A 24,703-nucleotide genomic window follows, 5' to 3' on the forward strand; every position below is an offset into this window, starting at 1 on the left:
TTCAGTAAAAAGTCACTAGATTGATTTTTCTGTGTCAGGCAGAATAGAAGCACAAGATATTTATAAGAAAAATAAATTTATATCTGGGTGCATTTACCTATGAAATTCCTTCCCACAGAGCATACATACATACTCACACCAGACTGGGAGACCTCACCTAACTGGCACTGTGGTTAGCCATACCCAGGGATGGCAGAATCCCTGCTTGTTTTGATATCCTTCTCTGTATTTTTCTGAATTACCTTGATCCCTTGATAGCCTCTCAGGAATTCCCCAGGTATGACATCAGGGCCACCGCCCAGAAGTGCACCGCCACGTGGTCAGGGGCTGCAGGAAGCTGCGGGGTTCGGGGCAGCACCGGCTCTGTCTGGAGGCACCACACCTCCCACCTGTTCTCTAGCGGCCACCTCCTCAGCCGCACTGGGTGTTGGCACAGGCTTTCTGCTCTGGGACCTCCACACTTATCTGGGGGCTTCTAGCATCTTTTCCCCTCCCATGAAGGCTTGTCCAGACTTAAGCTCCCTCTGAGCAGCACCATCTTTCCTACTGCCCACCCATCACCTGAACAACCTACATCCTATAATAAGCAGTGGGCAGCATTAGCAGAAGAAGCCAGAGAAATAAACCTACAAATGTGACCTTCATCCCCAATTTGGAGATGTTTGCCCTCCAGGGTCTTGGCCAGTGACTTTGTGTAACACACATGACCTCATTCCATGGTCAGAGGCCTCCAGGCAGGGACACTGCAGAGCCATCAGGATCGCTCTCAAAGCCCAGCCTTAGAAGAGAAGCCAAACACCAACATTGCGCAGAATGACACATGTGCACAGGCCAGCTTAGTCGCCCACCATTTAAAAAGAAGGTCACAAAGTGTCCTGAAATGAAGAGAATGCACAGGAATAAGAGTAATGCTGTCTTACACTGTGGAGTTGACTCTGTGCTCTATGCTAGTTACTCTGTGCCTTTCATTGTCTCACCCTTACAATAACCCAGAATGGGTGCTCCTCTTACCACAAAGTGCTCGTATAGCCTGGGTTACCAGGACAATCCTGGTTTATGCCTGCTGTCCCAATGTAGTGTCCCAGTCTGGATGACCTCAACGATCACCTGAATTAGTATTCCCCTTTATAGATGAAGGTATGGGGGCTAAGAGAAGTTAGATAACTTCCCGCGGGTCACACAGCGAGAATGTGTTGGGGCTGAGAGCTGGACCTGGTCTGCTGACTCTGGAGGTGCCGGCCGGTTGTTACCGAGCAGCAGAGACAGCAGGGAAAGGACCACCAGCCAGGCAAGGCAGGCAGGGGTGAGGTCACCCTCCCTTTCAGCTTTATTTTCCCAATATTTAAAATAAATATTGAAATGTTTCTCAGCTCTTCCCATAACAACATGCGCAGTTTGTAATGGGGGTGCTCTTGCAGACTGAGAGTGCTCATGACAGGGACACCGCCTCCACCAGCCCTGCTCAGCTGCTCCAGAGCCCTGTGCATCTGGGCAGCCCCCCTGCCCCTGCTGTTGGGAGCTGGGTGGGCAGAGATGCAGCAGAAAGGGCCTGATGAGGGCCCTGCAGCCCCGCTTCTGGGCCCCTCCTCTCTCCCGCTGAGCCACATCTCCTCATCTGTGAAATGGGTGTGATGATCCAGGTTCTTCTTATCCGCCTCCCAGTGTTTCGCCAACAGCACCTGGGGGGAAATCTGGGTTTAGGAATATTTTCTAGAAGTCCAGCCACAGGGATCAACCAAGCTATCATCATTCCTCTACCCAGTGGACAGTGCCCAGCTCCAGTGATGTGGTCACCCAGGATGCCCATGCCCAGAACAGGCTTAGCTCACAGTTCTGAGGTGAGCAGCAAGCAGGACTCACTGGTTTGGGTCACATGATCTCTCTTTAGTAGCAAGAGTTTTACTCCAGTCTTTATTTTTTATCCCCCTCATAGGACCTCCTGGTAAATTTCAATGTAATCCTCTCCTGAGAGGAAAAGAAAACTGCGGCACTTCGCTCAGGGTGTATTAATCATGTTTCAGGCCAGAAATTCCAGCATCGAACGTGGAAAGGGGAAATGGAGCTGAAACAAGGCTACTGACAAGGGTACAGGAAAAAGGGGATGATCCCACTAGCAGACCCCACGGATCATGGACCACATGAGCTGAGGCAAAGTGCACACAAGCAGCCAAGCCCCCTCTGGGAGACAGACCCTTTCTCAAGGGCAGCCTTTCCCTCTTACAGCAGAAGTCAGCCTGACAACTCCCCAAGGACCCCTTGCTCTAAAATGATGGAGAGACAGAGGGGGGCCTCTGGGCTTCTACAGGGGAGGACCCCATGAGACTGCTTGTTCCATAATGTCTATGAATAGTAGGAAAAGCTGGGCAATGGATGAAGTACTGGGCTGTTCAAAGGCCCAACTCTGGAGCAGAGAAGCTGCCTGAATTAACCTCTGAGCCTCAGTTTCTTCACCAAGGAAATGGGACTGTTAAAACATTCTCTGTCTGCATCCCAGAACAGTGAAGGCTCTCTATTCCGCTAACAGGTAGGGAAACAAAGGCTCATAGAAAGGGTTTGAGTGGTTCACCTACTCACTAACCTAGTGCCTTCTCCTTTATCTCTTCTCTTTTCGTGCACTTAAAAGAGACAGTCTGTTACTCTGTCTTCAAAACACTACGTATTTCTATCACATCTAGCTTTTGAATCAAATTAATTCACACAGAGGTCTTTGGAGTCTTTTTTTTTTTTTTTTGTCTTCAGAGAGGGATGCCCAATCCTGTCCTTCCTCCTCACAGACCCTGCACAGCCATGCCAAACACCAATCCACCTTGAACCTCCCCTTCTCATCCACGAGGAACCTGAGGTCAAACTTTGCAAAGATCCCAGATCCAATTCAAGACCATGGTTCAGAAGAAACCCAGCTGCTTGTCCCCACCGAGCTTCTCTCAAAGATGTACCTCTCTCCCCACAACGAAGCCTGGAGAACAAGGGCCTGCCTCTAAGAGGACGCCAGTTACAGTCAACCCTTAACAGCGACAAGAACAGGGCAATGACCTTCATAAGAATCCCTCGTAGTAACATTTCAGCCCCAGCCTGCGACAGGCTCCACTGACTCTTGGACATAAATTACTTGTTCATTATCAAGCCCCGACATGGGCGAAGGATGTCGGCGGCTTGATTGTGTCTCTGTCCTGTGGCAGGTGTTTGCACGCTGGGCTGCCACTGTCCATGGTGCTGTTTTACGTGGGCTGATGCTGCTGCCTTCATCACCAGACAGGCTCCGGACTCAAGCCACCCCCGACATGCAGGTAGCCATAGAGTCTGGGCTGGTTGGCAGGGAAGATACTGTGTACACAAGTTCTCTTGACAAGGTGGCCATAGGTAAATGGAGATGAAAAGTCATCACCAATGTCAAGCTGCATAGAGCTTGGCTTGAGTTTATTCTGAGAGCTATCACTTAGTGAGTCAGGGGCTGTACTAAGTGTATTTATGTGAATTGGAATCCTTTGGTTCCAAGTGTCAGAATCCCAGCTCCAAGAAGCTTAATCCAAAAGGTAAGTGCTACAGACATTCATTCAAATAGTGAAAACTCAGAAAGGGCAGGGATGACACTGCACTAATGATTCAAGTGCAATAAGGGCTCTCTCTCTCCATTTCTCTGCTTCTCTCCGGGTTGGTTTTTCTGATAAGTCAACTGTCCCAAGGCCAGAACCATATCTTCCAGAAACCTCAAGGTAACATCTTATATCTTTTTTTTTAAATGAGTGGCGGAAAGGCAGAGAGACAGACTCCCACATGTATGCAGACCAGGATCCACCCAGCAAGGCCCTTACAGGGAGATGCTCTGCCCATCTGGGGCCGCTGCTTCATTGCTCAGCAGCTAAGCTACTTCAAGCACTTAAGACAAGACCATGGAGCCATCCTCAGTGCCTGGGGCCAATTTGCTCAAACCATTCAAGCCACGGTTGTGGGAGGGGAAAAGAGAAAGAGAGAGAAGGAGGAAGGGTAGAGAAGCAGATGGTCACTTCTCCTGTGTGCTTTGACCAGGAATTAAACCCAGGACATCCACATGCTGGGCCAACACTCTATCGCTGAGCCAACTTGCCAAGGCACATATTATACCTTTAAAACAGAGAGAAAAGAGGGCTTCTTTCCCCCACTAGAGTCTAAAATCCCAAGAACAGACTCTGCTTACCTACGCTTGGTCACCTGCTCTAGCTACAGAGGTACAGTCCTGTGACCACACCCTGAGAGCAGCAGGGAGCCCTCCCCAGAGAAGAGGGATGCTACAGGGTGCAAACATCCTGAAGTTCCTTCAAACATCACATACATTATCTCAACTTTCCTCACAACCACACTATGAAACAGGCACTATTATAATCTCCACTTTGCAGGTGAGGAAACTGAGACCCAGGAAGATCAAGTGATTTTCCCAAAGTGACCCAGCTAGAAAGTGGCAAAGCCTGGGATCAGATCCAGGGCAGCTGGACACCAAAGCCCATGTTCCTCACCTCCACTCATGAAACACGAACCTGGTGAATTGAAAGGGACTTCATAAAACCTTCTTAGTCTAAGAAGGATTTTAGGTGGTTTGGCTCATAGACTAGAAGACATTGTGGTGACAGGATGGGCGCGGTGGGGGCGGGGGAAGTGAGACCAGAGGCCTCTCAGTCCACAAGCCTGGCTTCGGCATCTAGGTTGGATCTGCTCTGTTTGCCCTGAAAGAATTGTTAAGGTGGAGAGCAGGTGACAAGAGAAGAGGATGCAAGAGCCCAGGTAAGCCTGTGGGTGTGACTCCAAAGGCTCCTCAGAGCTCGGTGGCAGCCTGGCCTGTGATGAGCAGTACTTCCCCTGCCGAGCTCCCTCTGCCTGCTGGAGGCTTCATGCGTGGAATAAGAGTCCTCCTGCCTGAGATGGAAGCCATTTTGTTTCTATCTGGCCATATGGGACAGGGAGGGAAATGCCACTAACCACTCCACCACCACTCACAAGGTATCTCACATTGTCACAGCTGCCTCCAGCCAACAAGAAGCTAACAGAGCAGGAGAAAGTCCCTCTGGCATGTTGGCCATGAGTTTCATCTCTCCCTACCTCCCTGACCTCACCAGGTCTCCTCCTCTATCCGCTGTTTCCTGGCGTTCACACTTGACACAATATAGGTAGAGACCAGGCAGGACTGACACTCCCACTTTACTGAGAAGCAAATTAAGGCCCAGGGAGGGTGTGACTTTCCCAAGGGCACACAGCTGGTGGGTGATCTTAATATTCTTGTTGTCATCATTAAAATCTTCTCTAGCTCACCAAAATGACAATAGTTTATTAAAAGATATAAAAATATTTATTCAATATCTGTGTGGGCATAACTCTGCTGAGCATCTTGTAAAGCAAGAGAAAAGGACTGTGGCTAATATCCTGAGGGGGTAGATATGTCTGGGTTCACAGGGAAGTTCCCAACTAAGAACATCAGTTACTGAGGAAGATACAGGCTGGCTCCCCTTGGGACTGCCTCTGAGGGGAAAGCGATGGCCTGAACCTGCCAGTGTCTGGACCAGGAGGGCCTTCAAGCCCCCTGAGGCAACCCTGACACTGTGCAGACAGAAACACTGAGGCCCAGGGAAGGAAGTGTGCCCAAGAAGCTTTGCCTGCTCAAGCTGGGCGCTTCCTGGGGATGTTCACCCTACCAGAATGGACTCCTCAGTATTCATTCAGGGCCTCACCAGACCTCCCTACCAGCTCATGCAAGGTGTTCAATGCCTAACACTGCCTTCTCACTCACCAGCCCAGACTCCCTGCAGGGCAGACCTGAGTCTCATCAGCCTCTCCTGAACTCCCACCACACACACACACACACACACACACACACACACACACACACACAGTAGCTACTTAATAAGAACTGAAGCACCTCTGAACTGAGCTACTCACATTGGGGGTTCTCTTCTGCTCTAGCGAGATGACCCCCTGGCGTGAGGAACCCCCTGAATCCTGGCTTTAGAGAAGAACTGATGCAGAGAAGCCCATCAATGCCTGGAAGGCACAGGGGTCCAGGAGTACTGTGGCCTCCCCCCAGCAACCACCGAGGGGCAGTGAGACTGCCTGGTCCAACTGCATCCTCATTCCCTGAGTGGATGAAACTGGGAGCCCCTCATCTCCTGGACCACATCTAATTTCCGGGGGCCATCCCTGACACACAGGAAGTGCTCCAAGTTTGCTGGATGAATACAGAAATACACCAAAGGACAACAGGATTGGCGAGGGGGGAAAACCAGCATTGATGGAACACCTGTGACAAGGTGGGCACTCCTCACAGGGTACCCTTAACCCCCAGTCACTGTGCCCAAAAAGAGATGATTCAACCAAAACTCAAAAGTGAGCTTCACAGCCAACAACAGAGGGGCCTGCCAGGTCCCGGACCCTCTCTTCACTCAGAGTCTACACAGAAGGATGTGGCAGAGTAACATCCATGAGGCAGGATGTGACTTTTTTTGTCCACTGTTGTCCCCCAGTGCCTGGCACAGGGCCTGGCCCAGCAGAGATAGATGCCCAGATAGCCATGAGGTTGTGGCTATGGCCGTGCTGGTGTCTCCTGGTCAGCAGCTGGCGGAGACTGAAGCAGGCAAGTCCCAGGCCCAGGGCCCAGGGCCGGGAGGTCCCAGGAGGCAGAACCCTTCCCTAAGGCTATTCCTGCCTCCCCATTCTGGGCCTCCTAGAATAGATGCCCACCTAGCATTGCTGGAACAGGGCTTCATCAGACAGAGTCCCTGAGCCGAACAAACCCCAAGGTCCCCAAACTTTCCACTTCTATAAAGTGCTCTGATCTTGTCAAATTGCTACCAGAGGAGTCATAGCTGAGTGAGCACTTGCCAGGTTCCCGCGCCTCTCCCGAGAGCTGTCACCATCCTCATCCATCATAATTGAAGCAGTCCACCTGCTCCGGGCCCATCTTTCAATTGCAATGATGGCTAAGATGCGATAGATGTGTCTTGTCATCACCTTGACTTTTTTTGGAGAACATAAAGGTCAAAAGGGATCCTGGGGCCAGTGAAGCTCTGATCTCGGGGTGGAGAGCTGACTGTCCCCCCCACTGAGGGCCAATCCTTACCATGACCATCTGCCACAACGTTCTAGCTGCCTCAGGTCCAGAGGAGAGCTGGATAATTCCTTCACCCAAGACCCCAGTTTCCTGCATCTGCCTGCAATCTTTGGTTCTGCAGAAAGACAGACTCTAGAGGGCCAACAGGGTGTGGCTTCCACGGTACCCAAACTTGGGGTGACCTTAAAATAGAACTTTTACATATGCCACCTCTCAGTCCATACCCATGGCCACTGGCCTTGGACCTGTTTGTCTGAGAAGAGAAATGGTTATCTCTGGTTATCTGCCTTCAAGCTCACTAATAAGTACAGAGACAGACATCACACTGCCCTGCCTTGAGGACCTCAGCCCCAGCCCCAGCCCAGCCAGTGGTGTCATCTTCTTGAACAGAATTCTGCCTGTTCATAGTCCTCCTGCCCAGGGGCCTCCCAGGGCTCCCTCTGCATGCAGAATAAAGACAAAACTCCTTGGAGTGAAACTCAAGGCCCTTGGCAATGCTGCACCAAAGAAGCAGAAAGTTTAAGAGTAGTAGAAACACCTAAAAGAATCAGTGCTTAGTTTAGACTAAAAGAATATGTGTCTGCTTAGCTTAATAAATTCCCTTTTACAAGCCCTGGCAGGTTTGCTTAGTGGGTAGCACATTGGCCCGGCGTGAGAATGTCCTTCGTTCAATCCCCAATCAGGGCGTACATGAGAAGCGGCCATCTGCTTCTCTTCCCCTCTCTCTCCCCCTTCTCTCTCTCTTCCCCTTACAGCCAGTGGCTCAACTGGTTTGAGTGTTGGCTCTGGGTGCTAAGGATAGCTAGGTTGACTCAAGCATCGGCCCCAGACAGAGGTTGCAGGGTAGATCCATGTTAGGGGGCATGCGGGAGTCTTTCTCTCTCTATCTCCCCTCCTCTCACTTAAAAAAAAAAAAAAGTTCCCTTTTTCACAGAGATGCTCTAAGATACAAAGGAATGCCAGTGGAAGAGTGAGCTCCCTGCCACCAGAGGCATCCAAGTGCAGCCAGAATATCTCTTGGAAGGCTACTACTGGGGCTCTAGAATGAATTTAAAGCCATAATCATCTTGGGAACTTGTGGGGTTTCCATATCAATTGGATTTTTACCTGAACAAATTTATGCTCCTCATTGGTGTCACATTCTACCTACTTCTGTCCACCCAAGGAGATACCCACAGTCTGGGCAGAAGGAGGCTCAGAGTGGGAGGGGCCGAGACAGGCAGTCACCTTCCCACCTACTAGCCTCGTTCAGAATCGCACAGTGCCTGACTCATGTAAGTACTTAATGCATTTTTTTGGTTATTATTATTATTATTATCCCCATTTTAAAAATAGGGATGCTGAAGTTACATGTCTTGTCTAGTGTTCCAATAGCTGGGAACTAGATGAGCCAGATTGACTCCAAGCCCACCGTCCAGGCTCTGACAATCATCCTCAGGGTACAGGTTCTTTCTTGTATCCTGGTCTCATGGGCGAGGACTGAGACATTCGTGTTGTTGTGAAAAGTCCTCTTCCCAGGCATGCAGGCATTTGTGAGTTGTGTCCTTGGCCCCAGAGTAGTGTCCATGGCCCAGTAGATAGAGAGGCCTCTCTGCAAATAGACTGTTACCTGTTTGGATGACAATGCAGACCAGGGTTTCCCCAACTTTGTTCCACGGCGCTCCCCCAGTCACCTCACCCTTGCCTCTGCTCCCTCCTTTCTTCACCCAGGGAATCAGAAGGTAGGGCCCCAGCTCCCAGGTCCTCAGGCCTCACCATCTCTCATCTGAATAGTGCTGTAGCTTCTTCCACACCTCCTACCTCTCCTCCAGCCCATGCCCTACACATAGTCTGCCATCTCCCCAAAGTTCCAGAATGCTCTTGAGTTTGTCACTTCTCTACCAAGAGATGGGCTGCACTCATTGGCCATGAGGCCTTGCATACTGACTCCATCTGCCTTTCCCACTTCATTTTTCCCTGTCCGCCACACAATCTATCTTCCCATCCCTTGCTGTCCCCTCTGCCTGGCACCCTTCCCCAGCTATTCCGATCCCCTTCCTCCTTGAAGCCTTGCCGGCCCCAGGCCTGCAGAGGGGGAGGTTTCATTGCTGTCTCCTCTTCCCAGCCCTGACTTCCTCCTGCCCGGTATCTCAGCAGTGCCCCCACATCTGTCTCTCTCCCGTTTTTGAGCCTCCTGAGGGCAGGCTGAAGCTTGGCCGCCTCTACTTCCCCAGCACCCAGCATCGAGGGCAATCAATATTCAGGAACAATTTCATTATAGGAATTCTGCCTTAATTTTGTATAATACTGTCTTTTTAAAAGCACACTCCTACCAATTACTTCATTTGACCCTTAAATTTCTCCTCCCACGACGTTAGGTCAAATATTATCCCCATTTGACGGATAAAGAAACTGAAGTTCAGTGAAGTTAAATGTTCTTCTCCACCCCCCATCTCGGTTCCTCCCTCAAGGTCACACAATTAATCAGTAGCAGGGCTTGACCAGGCCCCAAGTTCTCTGAAGCCCAGGCCAATGGTGTGTTCTGCCATACCAAGATTACCCAGGAGTGTAGAAAGACACCGAGGCATAGGAACTGATGACTGTGGCCTGCAAAATGCTTTTCTGTTTTTTGAAAGGGAAATAAGGAAGATGATCCAAACCAAAAACCATTGATCTTGACATGGACCCAGGCAAAAGTGACAGGCTGTGAGTAGCCAAAAGAGGCAAACCTTAGTAGGAGGTGGCAGGACCTGAGTGACACCCCAGCATCCACACTTACCAAAGTTAAATGCTAGATAGACAGTTGCAATCAACCACAAAAATCAGTGATTCCACCAGGAAGTGGAATTTGATGTACTTCCTGGCCGGTTACCTTTGGTCTCTATGTTTCCCTGGGTTCTCTTCCTCCTGTTCAGTGCTTGTCTGAGCTGACTTCTTTTAGGTGTGTGTGTGTGTGTGTGTGTGTGTGTGTGTGTGTGTGTGTGTAAAATCCTGTAAATTACCCAGTACCAGCCGCCCCATCCAGGGGCTCAGGTCCTGTTTCTTAATGATGATTGATGGCTTTGAAGATACAGCAGATCAATAGAGTCTGAATTCCTAAACTCTTGACAAGAGCTGGAGAGAACACACATCTCAATGCCTGCCCCTCACCTTCCTGCTTCTTCCAGGACCAGACCAACCAGAAATGGGGCCTCGTGGAGTCACCCAGAGAGATGGCACATCATACTTGGTCTGCAGAGTGGCAGCAGTTCCTTCATTCACTCAGTGAACACTTAGCAGCCATTTCATCTGTAAAGGATTCTATGTACTTAGTGTTGGAAGGGGGCAGAGACAGTGAGGGTAGAGGCTGACAGCGAAGGCCTGGCCCCTGTCCTAATGGCACTTGGCACAGTGAAGGAGGTACTACCATACTACCCATTGCAGGGTCGGACAAATGCTGAGCACCAAGCTCTGCTATACGTCAGGCATCGCCCCAGCCCCTACATGCACCCTCTCCTTCAGTCCCACAGCAACCCTGTGGGAACTATTGTTATCATCCCTGTTTTACAGCAGGGAGAGGCCCAGGTAAGGCCCAAGGGCACAGAGCTAGGAAGTGGTGGAGACAGGACTGGAGGTGAGGGTCCTCCTCACTCTAGCACAGATGAAGTTTCCCTGAAGAGAGCGATTACCTGGGCATGGACGGCGGAGGGTAATCAGGGAAGATTAGGCTTGTGAGCAAGACCTCCAAGGACAGTTGGATTTGGGAGAAGAGTGGAGAGCATCCTAGCCCAACCCCATTACTGGGGCAAGGGCTCAGGAGGCAGGCAGGAGCAGTTTGAGAAATGAGGAAAGTAGCTGGGTTTGCATAAAGCAGAGGCCCCAGGGAGAGGGACTGGCCAGGATGCCACTGGAAAGGTGAGTCTGGGCCAAATAAGACAAGACCCAAGAGCGGGTATTTTCCAAAGTGAGAACTAGAGAACCACGGAAGGTAAGGCTGCCACGCAGGAGAGGGTCACAGCCAGGGCTGAGAGTCCAGAAGAGCAACCGGGAGGCTGCTCAACAGCAAGCCAGGATCAGAGAGCTGACCTGGCAACGAGCGACGGAGAGACCTGCGCATCAGTCGCAGGGTCCCGGACACGAGCGAGCGTGGGCTGTGCAGGGTGGGCGGCAGGGAGGCCGGTGTGGGGCGGCGGCAGAAGGCTCCCCCTCGACAGGTAAGTGATTGGATTAAGAGGCCTGTCTGACAGGATGTCCGTTCAGCCGCGGAGGCTAATCAACTTCCCCATCCTGTCTGCTAATAAATCCTGCTCCGGGGACCACTCTGCCTGATGATCTCTCCTCGGGGACCGCCGCAGACTTCTCCCGGAGAACACTCGCGCAGTCTATTAAGGAGCCGCCGTGCGCCTGTCAGGCCCGCAGGCCCGGGGCGTCTCGGGAGGTGCCCATCACCCAGGTGCGCCCGCTCCAGGCTGCCCGCCGGCCCGCCGCGCGCACAACACCAGCCATTGTTCCGCGGCCGCGGGGCTGACAGGCCTCCGGGGTCCCCGCTCCGGAGGGGCGCGCCGGCGCGGGGGTTTCCCTTTCTCTCCTTCCCTCCTTCCCTCCTTCCCTCCTTCCCTTCCTCCCTCCTTCCTTCCTTCCCTCCTTCCCTCCTTCCCTTCTTCCCTACTCCCCGCGGCGGCCTGGGACCCACACTTGGCCGCTGCACGCCGCCCGCGCTCCAGGAGGGTTTCGCGTGCATAAATTAGGAGGCAGCAATTGTTGGATCTATACTATGTATAGAGAAGATGTATAAATAAATTAAAGCTTTAATTATTTTCTTGGATTCACTGCAACTCAAGAGAGCTAGCCGAAAGCTAACGCGGGGAAGGTCTGACCCTCTCCAGAAGCTGCTCTAGGTTGCTTAGCTGCGGTGATTTCTTCTTCTTTTTCTTTTCCTTTCTCCCCCACCCCCAAAAGGCACTGATGGGGCGGGGGCAGAGAAACAATGTTCTTTGTTGCTCAAGATAAAATGTATAGGCCTTTTGACTTGTAGACCCAGCTGCTTCCAAAATAGGATGCGTCCCCACTCCCAGCACACGCACTCACCACCAGCTTTCTTTTCTATGAACAGTCTATGCCCAGAGTTCAATCCCACGTTTTCATCAGATCTGGAAGAACCTCCAAGGGCGTTATTAAATATGTGAAATACGCCAGAAATATTCAAGCAATCCCCATCTGGCCCAGGGAGGGAGGAAGAAAGGACTGGGAAAGTAATAAAGTGTGTTTATTTTTTAATCTAGATGACATGTTTTACATCATTAAAAAGGACAATTATTTTTAAAATTCAGCCTGCACGCTTCAATGGTTCTGGAGGTCTGCCGCCACAGAATCCGTCAGAACCTCCCTCCACAGCCAGGCCTGGGTCCATCCTCAATGCCAAGTCGTATTCTTAAACGTTCAAAACCACAGAGGCAATTGTGAGTCATTTAAAAAGCCTTCATCTCTGAGTCACCTTTCCCAGGAGAAGGGGGTTTATCACAGGATCCTAAACTCAGGCAGAGTTTCAAAGGGTGGTGGAAGTTGAACAGGGTTCAGAATGCCCAAACCTTGGACAAACCACCAATATCTGTGAAACAAAGACATAGTTGTCCCGTCATGGAAACCCTGCTGATTGCAGAGTAAGTCTGCCTCTGTGCTGTAATGGTTCAGGTCACACCTTAGTGAGGAGAGCAGCTGGTACTTCCGCCCCATCAGCTGAGGCCAAGCCCAGGTCTCTTTACAGGATACCCAACAGACTGAAACTGTTCCTCGACCTCATCCCTTGGCCCTCTTGCTCTGCTTTGGACACACGCCTGGGGTTAGTGTACTAAAGTGTAGGTCTGCTTAAAAGCATGCATTCCTTTTGACTCAGCACATGGATTTCTAGGAATGTCGAGGAATGCAAGCAAGTCATTGAAAAAATAGTGCAAAGATTAGTGATAATAACGTTCATCACAGTGTTATTTACCTTAGGTCAAACCATATGAAATTGCCATTTCTTAGATCAAGAATAGCCAAATGCCAGAAATTTCATGTTGTTTAGTTTTGTGATATTAAAAAATTAGAAATTCCCTAAATGCCTATTAATAAGGATGGTTGGCTGCATATCATTGCCTACTGAAATACTATGTAGCTGTTGGAAATGATGTCCCAGAAGTATATTTGGTACAGTGTAAGGATTTCAGAATTATTTTAAATGAAAAATAATGCATACAGTCAGATCCCTTTTCTGTAAAAATAAAAATAAATATGCAGAGTTAAGGATAGATGACAAGAAGTTAAAAAGAGTTTGCATGATTTTTATTTTCTTCTTTTTGTTTATCTGTATTTTCTGGCTTTTATTAACAGATATGCATTGCTTATAAAATAATAAAAGCAAACAATAAAGAGTTTAATAAAATACACAACAGTAAAATAAAGTGTGAGGTCAGGGACCAGAGCTGAACGGGAGATGCTGACGAAAGCTGAAGAGAGGAGACTGTCCTGCCGCGACCCCCCCCCCCCCCGCCCCCCGCAGGACACCGCCTCCACCCTTTGCTACTGGCTAGAGGCAGGCAGAGGAAGTACGACCAGAGGCTTGGAGAAGGGGCGGTGGATTGGGCCATATGATCTAGGGCGCAGCTGCCAGCACCAAAGGCGCTCCCTGGCTGCTCTGGGGTTGGCCCGAGAATACAGTGTGTCTGTAAAGTCATGGTGCACTTTTGACCAGTCACAGGAAAGCAACAAAAGACGATAGAAATGTGAAATCTGCACCAAATAAAAGGAAAACATTCCCAGTTTCTGTAGGATGATGTGGCAGCATGTGCACATGTGCAGATGATGACGTAACACCGTGTATACAGCGGAGCAGCCCACGGCCATGCCAGTCAAGATGTGGAGGGTACAGAGGAAAGTTCAGTGTGTTCTGTGGCTCGCTAAATTCGAATCCATGACCAAAGTGCAACATGAATATTGGCGTGTTTATAACGAAGCGCCACCACATAGGAATAACATTACTCGGTGGGATAAGCAGTTGAAGGAAACCGGCAGTTTGGTGGAGAAACCCCGTTCTGGTAGGCCATCAGTCAGTGAGGAATCTGTAGAGGCTATACGGAATAGCTACCTAAAGGAGCTATTAAAAATAAGGAGCTCTAAAAAATCTGTGTGTGAGCCCACATCGAACTGCAATGAATAGGTATGAAACTGGGAGAGTTTTCCTTTTATTTGGTGCAGATTTCACATTTCTATCATCTTTTTATTTTTTTGCTTTCCTGTGACCGGTCAAAAGTGCACCATGACTTTACAGACACACTGTAGGAGCAAGGGGATCAGGAAGCACATGTAAAAGGATGGTTTTATTTGAAGAAAAGCTGGACTTCTAGGAGTGGGCAAATAACTGCTGCTCTTCCAGCACCCTGATGCAGGTGAAACCCCAACACATCAACTCGAAGGAGGACCAGGTGAGCAGCAGTCGCAGCAGCCGGCCTCTGAGTTTGCAGATACTCCGACAGCGGAGTCGGGTGCTCCAATGAACTACCAGGGAACTGGCGGTGACGTGAGTGGAAACCAAGCTGTGATAAAGAGGCCTCGTTGGGAGGAGGATCACACCTGTGAAAAATGCTGTGGAGAGTTCTTCAGCTTCTCTGAGTTCTAAGAACATAAGAAAAAATGCACTAAACATACACCTGTCCTCATCCAGAACATCAGCAAGGAGCCAGTGCCTTTAGAAGACTTCTCTGAGCCATGCTGAGCCACCAGCCACACTGTCCAAGTAGTAAGGACAAGTACAGGGAGGGTGGTAGCAGCTCAGAGGACACAAAGGGGAAGCCAGGGGCAGAATCCGTTTGTACTTAAAAAGGGAGACCACCCTACCACCCCCACACCCCAGGACTTGGCTGTTAACCCAAAGGCAAAGTGGCCAACACTAACATAACTCTTCACGCATTACAGGACACCAAGGTGGCGATGAATCTGTGGAGTGCAGATGTGCTGCCCACCCCCTTGCCTGGTACCTACAGCATCCCGTGGGTCCTGGAGCAGATCCTGTGCTACGGGAAATACAACTCACGGAGCAGATCCACGTCCAGGTGAATGTGTGGACTGCCCATGGCCTCCACTCTGACATGGCAGAAGCTGATACCCTGAAGATCTTACACAGCTGCATGTCCCAGCAGTTTTCTACAGCTGTGGCTCTGCTCAGCCAAAACACTGGAAGCCAAGATCTGTCTCTAGACCCCTTGAAACAAGCCAGGTTACCTCATGCAAAAACATCCCTTCTACTACCAGCTCCATGTCCCCAGGGCTGGTGTCCTTCGCCCTGAGGCACCTGAACTGCTTCCCAGCTGCTTTGATACAACAGGCCCCAGGCTCTGGGCTCTCCCACAGCCATTTCCCCACTGTGGCATTGGATGCATCCAAGAAAGGGTAAGGGAAGCCACCCAACCTATCCCTGGTGGATGTCAAACTCAAAGACCAGGCTGCCCTCTACAGGCACAAGTATAAGTACTATAGCAAGGTTTGGGGGACTGATAACTACTTGCAGATCCACCGCCATTCCCATACTGGAGTGAGACCCTTTGTGTGCTCTGTCTGTGACCACCAGGTCACCACCAAGGGCAAACTCAAGGTTCACTTTCATCGACAACCCTAGCTGTTTGACAAATTCCATGACAAAAGGGCAGGAGACAATGGCATTCCTTATGAATTCTCCATAGCTGTCCCTGTAAATCAGTGGTAGTCAACCTGGTTCCTACCGCCCACTAGTGGGCATTCCAGCTTTCATGGTGGGCGGTAGAGGAGCAACCAAACTATAAATAAAAAGATAGATATAGCTATAGTAAGTTGTTTTATAAAGATTTATTCTGCCAAACTTAGCGAAAATCTGACATAAAGTACTTGGTAAGTGATTATTATTATATGCTTTAACTTGCTGTAACTCTGCTTTATAAATTTTATAAAGTAAAGTTACTTCCCTACTTTATAAATCACCATTACTGTGGAACCAATGGGCAGTTAGAAAATTTTACTACTAACAAAGATACAAAAGTGGGCAGTAGGTATAAAAAGGTTGACTTCCCCTGCTGTAGATGAATCGAGTCTCTCTTTAGATAGCAAAACTGTTCTGGTAACAGTGACCCCCAATATAGGGCTACCTCTCTTTGGGGACTAACCCAAGGACCTAATATCCTACAGCCTGGGCCTCCTCCAGAAAGTGAGGATGGATCCATAGTCTCTGGGTGGGGCCAAACCATAATTCCCCAAGGGTTGGTGGCTTCCAAGGAGGAGGGACACTCAAACCAGGACCAGAGACCCTGAAGTTACAGCAGCTGGTAGAGAACACAGAGAAGGCCATCACCAACCACAACAAATGTCTTATTTGCCACTGTGTCTTAAGCTGCCAACACTCCCTCAAAATGCATTACTGCACCCACACCAAGAGAGACCATTCTGGTGTAAGATCTGTGACCAAATCTTCTCCATCAAAGGCAACCTAAAGACACACCTCAGGGTTCACGGAACCAGCACATCCATTAAGATGCAGCAGTCATGCTCTATCTGCCTGAAGTTGACCAACACAGTCATGTTGCAGCAACATATTTGGAGGCACATGGGCAGATTCCCAACACACTCCTGTAGAGACTCCCTGTGACTTTATGGGTACCGAGCCAATAGTGGTCAGTGAGAATGGCCGCACAAGTGCCATCTGTCATGATGACATTGTCAAAAGCATCACAGTAGACGAAGTCAGCTCCCAGGATTCCCCCAGCAGCTCTCAAAGGTCCTCCCAGCACCCACTCAGCATCACCCATACCAGGGTTCTCCATAATCGCCCCCCCCAGATGCCCCAGGAAAGGTGGGTCCTGCTTCCTTGGTCCTGCAATGGCAGAGCAGCAGAGAAAGTAGTTCAGTGGAGAGTGATGGTGTGACCAACAGCTCGTCCTCAGTGATGAGACCACAACTATCAGAGCCGAGATCCAGATGTCCTAGAGACCACATCTTTTTTAGACACCTCCAAGTCCCCTGACGCTGATAGCAAAGCAGACAGCTCAGAGGACAGCCGCAGTGAGGTGGAAGGTCGGAGCAGTATCCCATCAACATTTGTTCAAGCACAGCCAATCTATGTAAAAGTTCCTGGTGCATTTATTCCTGGTGCAAAGTTCCTGGCGCATTTGGGCCCACAACCAAACCTCCAGATGTGGGACTTTTGTTAGCAGCCTAGCCACATCTACAAGGCAAGCAACACAGTTGCACATGGTGTGGGAAGAATTCATCGGGTAGTGCTCTTAAGATTCACGAGTGAACCCACAATGGGGAGAAGCCTTTCATGTGTAACATATGAGGGTGAGCTTCTATCACCAAAGGTAACTTGAAGATCCATTGTATGTTGGCACATGGTGCCAACAACAGCTCCACATGCCATGGGAGGGAGCTTGCCATCAAGAACAACACCATGGCCCTGGCCGGTTGGCTCAGTGGTAGAGCGTCGGCCTGGCATGCAGAAGTCCCGGGTTCGATTCCCGGCCAGGGCACACAGGAGAAGCACCCATCTGCTTCTCCACCCCTCCCCCTCTCCTTCCTCTCTGTCCCTCTCTTCCCCTCCCGCAGCCAAGGCTCCACTGGAGCAAAGATGGCCCGGGCGCTGGGGATGGCTCCTTGGCCTCTGCCCTAGGTGCTAGAGTGGCTCTGGTCACCGCAGAGCAATGCCCCGGAGGGGCAGTGCATCGCCCCCTGATGGGCAGAGCTTCGCCCCTGGTGGGCGTGCCGGGTGGATCCCGGTCGGGCACATGCGGGAGTCTGTCTGTCTCTCCCTGTTTCTAGCTTCAGAAAAATACAAAAAAAAAAAAAAAAAAGAACAACACCATGACTCTTTTAGGAACAGAGGCAAAAAGGGTCCCTAAGATGTTTCCCATGGAAATCTTGGCCCCTTCATTGAACAAGGACCCTGCTATGTAGAATCAATACACCACCATAGTCAGTGATGATCTGGCCATGAAGACCAGTGAAATCTCAATGATTCAGAGTAGAGGCATTCCCACTCTCCTGGTTTCCCTGGGGGCCAGCTCTGTCAGCAGTAACATCACTGTTTCCAAGACTGATGGCGCTCAGTCAGCTATCAGTGCCAACAGGGGAAAGCCGTGTGCTGCTGACAGTGTTCCCAGATGCCAGTTCCCTCAATTCCTGAAAGAAAACAAGATTGCCATGAGCTAAGCTACAGGAGAACCCATTCCGAAGGAGAAGTGCAGAGTAACTGTTCTTGAACTATACCCTTTCTCTTGTTTGAGGAGGGTGCGGGGTTGGGTTTTTAATCAAATTTATTGGGATGCCATTGGTTATAAAATAATATAGGTTTCAGCCTGACCAGGCAGTGGTGCAGGATAGAGCATCAGACTGGGATGCAGAAGACCCAGGTTCGAGACCCCAAGGTCGCCAGCTGGAGCACGGGCTCATCTGCTTTGAGCAAAAAGCCCACCAGTTTGAACCCAAGGCCGCTGGCTCCAACAAGGGGCTACTTAGCCTGCTGAAGGCCCGCGGTCAAGGCACATATGAGAGAGCAATCAATGAACAACTAAGGTGTTGCAACGTGCAATGAAAAACTGGTGATTGATGCTTCTCATCTCTCTCCGTTCCTGTCTGTCTGTCCCTGTCTATCCTTCTCTCTGACTCACTCTCTGTCTCTGTAAAAAATAAAATAAAATAAAATAAATTAAAATAATACAGGTTTCAGATGTATAATTCTATAATACATCATCTCTATACTGTATTGTGTGTTCACTCCATTTTCTTGTTTGTCTGTGTGTGGGGGGGAGAGAGGTGAGATGCAACTCGTAGTTGCATCATTTTAGTTATTCATTAATTGCTTATCATACATGCCTTGATCGAGAGGTCTCAAGCCGAGCAAGTGATCCCTTGCTTAAAAGCCAGTGATCTTGGACTCAAGCCAGAAACCTTTGGGCACAAGCCAGTGACCATGGGGTCATGTCTGTGATTCCACACTCAAGCCAGCAACCCTGTGCTAAAGCTGGTGAGCTTGTGCTCAAGCCAGATGACCTCACATTCAACCTGGCAACCTCGGGGTTTCCAACCTGGTACCTCAGTGTCCCAGGTAGATGCTTTATCCTCTGTACCATCACCAGTCAGGTGTTTTCTTGGTTGTTTTGTTTTTAAAGAACCCATCTCTTCCTGTTTGATTTTTCACTGATGTGCAAATGATGTTTACAGTTGTGACCACAACGTCAGGCACATCCTACAATCATGATGTTGCTATGCTGCTTTGCAAACAAATAAACAAACAAAAAGAAATACAGACTAGTATGCAAGAAATGGGTCTTGCAAAGTAGCTTTGTTACTTGTGAAAAACTATACATGAAACCTTTGTACAAGCTTGAGTAACTAGCAACTTCCAAAGACTGTCCACCTGTTTCAAGTTGGAGCTTACTGAACCACAATGGAACAAATAACTGCTTAGCCTAATTGTGGGGAGGGGTACTGTGTAATTCTATGGTGACTGTATGCTGGTCAATGGACAAGAGTTATTGTCTTTAAGGACACTCACTGTATGCCCCCAACCCTGCACCCATTTTTATTTTTTTCTCTTTTGAATGTACATTGTATTTTTTTAAAAAAACTAAGATTATAGAATTACAAAATTCCTTCAACCATGGAACCTTAAGTAGGATGCCCTCCGGTGGACTGGTTTTGTCCATAGGGAGTCAGTGTGTGTGCTGCTGCTTATTGAAATACAGTTCACTGCGCCCGCCCTGCAGGCCGAGCGACACAGTCCCTTCGGCCTCCGGAGGCCGACCCTCCCGCGGGGATCGGGCGCCGCCCCTGAGGTCTTGCTGCGGAGCCCGGCTCGACACTGTGCCGTGGACTGGGCGCCATGGAGACCTTCATCCGCTTCACCAACCAGACCCAGGACCGGGAACGGCTTTTCAGAGCTGCTCAATACACATGCATGTTGCTTAGATATTTGTTAGAGCCTAAAGCTGACAAAGAGAAGGTGGTAATGAAGCTCAAGAAACTGGAGTCTGGTGTGAGCACTGGCCGTAAATGGTTCAGACTAGGCAATGTGGTGCACGCGGTACAGGCCACTGAGCAGAGCATTCACACCACGGACCTGGTGCCCCGCTTATGCCTGATGCTCGCCAACCTGAACCCCGTGTGGTTTATTTCATCTGTGACACTGTCCTCTGGGTGAGGAGCGTAGGGCTCGCCTCCGGCATTAACAAAGAGAAATGGCGGACGTGGGCCGCACGCCATTATTACTATTTTCTCCTGCTGCACCTGGTCAGGGATCTGTACGAACTCTCCCTGCAGATGGAGCAGGTTGCCGGGGAAAAGGCAAACAGGGAGCAGTCGCCGTCCCAGGATCCTCTGGGCTGCAGCGTGGCTGATGAGGAGACAGAATGGCTCCAGTCCTGTCTTCTACTCTTGTTCCGCTCTCTGAGGAAGCATCTGCCCTTGCTCCTGGACACGGTGAAGAACCTCTGTGACATCTTGAACCCATTGGCCCAGTTGGGGATCTGTAAGTCCAATGCTGGCATCATTGGACTTGGAGGTCTCGTGTCCTCTCCAGTAGGCATTGTCACTGTGGCATGGCCTCATATGAAGCTGAAGACCCACTGAGGTGGTTTCAGGCTGATGACCTGTACCTCCTACTGGAGCGGACATTCCCATTCGGTACAGACCCTGTCATGTGTTTAAAGACTTGTTCACGAGAGCACTTAGCGGCCTGGCATGTGAGCAGAGGTCAGGCCAAGAGTGGAGGAGGGGAAAGCATGAAGATTTATATGTGTTTTTTGGAGTGCTGAGGTGACTTTTGAATTTCTGAGTATTTCCCTTCATTTAGCATTCACTGAACATCTCTTATGCACATCATAGGATCTAATGTTTGCAGAATGAATAAAAATTGAAAGAAAAAAATTTTAAAGACCCAAACTAACAAGTAAACACTAATGTACAGGAACTTTTGGGCTGTGTGCCTCCTGCTTTTGCATGACTACAGCGGGTCTGATACACAGCCCTTGAATGCAAAGGCCCCTTCCTCCACAGAGGCCAGTGCCAGGCTGGGGGAGGGAGTTGGGCCGAGAGCCTCTTAAATTGCTTGCCCTGAGGTCACTGCACTCTGCCCGGAAGTACAGTCAGAAATGCATCAGGCATAATAAATAAATATTGTATTCTACCTGGAAGTACAGTTCGAAATGCATCAGGCAGGATGAATAACTGCACTCTGTCCGGAAGTATAGTCCGAAACTAATCAGTTAGAATAAATCAGTAACTGCACTCTGCCTGGAAGTACAGTCAGAAATGCAACAGGGAGAATAAATAAATAAGTGCACTCTGCCTAGAAGTACAGCCAGAAACGCATCAGGCAGAATAAATAGATAAGTAAGTAAATAAAACAAAAGAAATGCATCAGGCACCTTCAAGGTATAAATTGTGTCTTTAGGTAGTGCAGTAACTAAGCAAAAAATCAGAAGCAGATGGAAAGAACTTGAGGTAAAAACAAATGTGGAAGGTCACGAGAAGTACTTGTTGGTCGCCCATGACAGATAAGGAAACTGAGCAGAACCTCATTCATGTGATTCTCAGTCCAGCGTTCCTTCAGTGATATTTTACCACCTCACTAGTGGAGTGGGAGTGGGATATTCTCCAGAATTCTGTGCAAGAAGGCTTTTTGAGAGCCTGTGTTGGTCATTGGTTTCCATTGTCTAAAAAAATTAAAACTATATTTAGACTTTAAAAAAAGAAAAGAAATACAGTTCAGTCAGAGCCCCAAGGTGCCAATGGACCCCCTATGCTTTCCAGAGGCCACCTGCTTCCTGAGCTCCAGGACAGATGGGCACCGGGGCAGGGAACTTCAAGTGACTTAATTTAGTCTGCCAGTGCCTACCTAATCTATCAAAGAAATGGGCTTTTCGTTCTTGAAGAAACTTATAGAAGGGCATGTTTCTTATAGGTTCTCATACTAATTTTTATAAAAGTTTCCTTGTGAAGATTTTCTTCCTCCCTGAGTACTGTATGAAGGCTACGAAGTTGGAACACACAAGTCCTGGGTATGCAAGCTTTAATTTGCTTACCTCATTTTTTAAAAAAAAATTTGTGGCCCTAATCTTTCTTTTCCTATTCTGTGACTGCTGAAGTGTTCCTAGTTCCTGTCTGAAATCTAAGAGTTGATGTATTGGTGGGAGCAGCTGGACATTAAAGATGATTTAGTGATTTTTTTTTTCCTTTCATTTTTCTGAAACTGGAAACAGGAACAGTCAGTCAGACAGACTCCCGCATGCGCCCGACCGGAATCCACCCGGCACACCCACCATGGGGCAACGCTCTGCCCACCAGGGGGCGATGCTCTGCCCATCCTGGGCGTCGCCATGTTGTGACCAGAGCCACTTTAGCGCCTGAGGCAGAGGCCACAGAGCCATCCCCAGCGCCATCTTTGCTCCAATGGAGCCTTGGCTGCGGGAGGGGAAGAGAGAGACAGAGAGGAAAGCGCGGCGGAGGGGTGGAGAAGCAAATGGGCGCCTCTCCTGTGTGCCCTGGCCGGGAATCGAACCTGGGTCCTCCGCACGCTAGGCCGACGCTCTACCGCTGAGCCAACCGGCCAGGGCCGATTTAGTGATTTTTTAATCCCCCTTTTATATATGTAATATTAAACAATTGATGAAATGTTGCTCTAACAGTTTAGCGAGGAAGAAAGAAAGACCCTGATTTCTGGGTGGAGAAGTCTTTCCTCCTCAATATGGAAATGTAGATCAAGAGTGTTATGTCAAAAGTTTGTCTCTGAGTTATTGCACCTGACATTAGGATCCAAAAATAATTTTTTTTTGCAAAGTTGTACCTTTCCCCCTGTAATTAAAAGTGAACACAACAATAGTATCTGTTTACACTACGAAGTGAATATTCTTACAGAGAACACACCAGAGGCTTTCTCACTGTTAAGCTAATGATGCTTTGTGAATGTATAATCTATAGAGGAAACTGTAGTTTTTTGCTGACTGTTGAAAAATAAATTTTGGATACTAGAAGTCCAAAAAAGCTGGACTTCTAGTATCTAAACATGGCTCCAAGAAAGGCAAAGTGGGTTAACCAAGGTCAGTCATGGATCCACCACAGACTCACCACGTGCTGCTCTGTCTCCACATGGCCGGATAACGTTCGAGTGTCTCAGTGGGATGTCCAGCTCCATATTTCCTTATAACTTTGCTCTTGCCTCACTCACACTACACCATAGGCAATAAGGTTTATTTCAGCAGAGGCAAGGAGCAATTAAAAAGAACTTGGGGAAAGATATAAGACAAATGATGCATTGGGAAGAATGCATCATTTGTCAAAGTCATTATTTTCTATCCCAAAGAACATTAAAAACTCCCTGGGGTGGGGGAGAGAAGAGGGTCAGAGGTGAGATTCTGAAGGAGTCCATGGGAAGGGCTTGGAATCCTGCCTTTCCTCAGGCTAAACCTGGAGTAATAGGGATAACAGAAGTCTCAGATGGATTTGGAGAGAGCTGAAAGTAGGAGAGATCTGGGCCTTTTGAGGGGTGGGGGCAGGGAGGCACAAGCCTGGGAGAGTTCCCATGTACGAGTGTGGGCAGCAGCAATAAGCTAGAAATGGCTGTGTGTGGTGTGCCTGCGTCTCTTGTAACTTCCTGCCAAGGAGAAAGCAGCTGGGTCTTCCCTGTGTCCCTTAGTAGCCTCTAATGTAGCTGAGACTGCACCACTTCCAGAGAGGGCTCCCTGGGGGGAAAGGGACCCCGGGGACTGAGGTGTCTCAAGGGCTGACAGCCAGGGTGGGTGCCTCCCAGAACACGAGTGGCCCCCAGCTCATTTTTACAAGGCACTGAGTGAGCTCCCACTCAAAATTTAGACCCAATCTTGCAGATGAAAAGTAGGGAGAGAGACCCTAAAGTAATTCACTTGGAATTCCCTGAATGACAGATAGCTCAAAAGACAAATCAAGCTCTGGAGAGTAAGATCAAGTCTTCTCTCTCACAAACTTAAGCGTAGGGCCTGAGATTAGGTGAGAGGTGGGCAAGATCCCATGGAGCACCATGTTCTGGGGTCTGCATCTTCTCGGGCATTCAGGCAGCCAAGAGGCAGAAAAGGCCAGGAGTGGACGGGTGGAGGGGTGGCGAGGACAGGCCAACCTCGACTCAGAAGAGCCCTTGGAGACTATTGTGACCACCTGGGTGGACAGGCGGAAAAACTAAGGCAGAGAGGAGCAGGGAGATATTTAGGGTCATGGGTAAGCTCATGGCAGAGCCCCATTTGGAACGTGCTCTTTCTAACCCCCAGCATTGTAAGTAGCCACAAGACCAACAGGCAACTTGACCAGGTGGTAGCGCAATGGATAGAGTGTTGGCCTGGGACACTGAGGACCCAGGTTCAAAACCCTGAGGTCTCTGGCTTCAGCTATGAGCTCATTCAGTTTGAGCATGAAATCATACACATGACCATATAGTCGCTGGCTTGAGCAAGGGGTCACTGGCTCGGCTGGAGCCTCCTGTCAAAGGACATATGAGAAAGCAGTCAATGAGCAACTAAAGTGCTTCAACTATGAGTTGATGCTTCTCATCTCTCTCCTTTCCTGTCTGTATCATGCTCTTTCTCTCTTCTTCTCTCACTCTCAAAAAAAAAAGTAAAATATAAATACATTTCCAGGAAAAAAAAAGAA

General features: G+C 49.3%; 2 pseudogenes; both read left to right on the plus strand.

Annotated features, from left to right (window-relative positions):
- The first annotated feature begins 6,546 nt into the window (after window positions 1-6,546).
- Window positions 6,547-18,238, plus strand: LOC136322206 (sal-like protein 4; annotated as a pseudogene).
- A 1,628-nt stretch (window positions 18,239-19,866) lies between these two features.
- On the plus strand, window positions 19,867-20,656 carry LOC136322800 (peroxisomal membrane protein 11A pseudogene; annotated as a pseudogene).
- The last annotated feature ends 4,047 nt before the right edge of the window (window positions 20,657-24,703 follow it).

Source organism: Saccopteryx bilineata, chromosome 2, assembly GCF_036850765.1.
Source record: "Saccopteryx bilineata isolate mSacBil1 chromosome 2, mSacBil1_pri_phased_curated, whole genome shotgun sequence".
NCBI classification, from domain to species: domain Eukaryota; kingdom Metazoa; phylum Chordata; class Mammalia; order Chiroptera; family Emballonuridae; genus Saccopteryx; species Saccopteryx bilineata.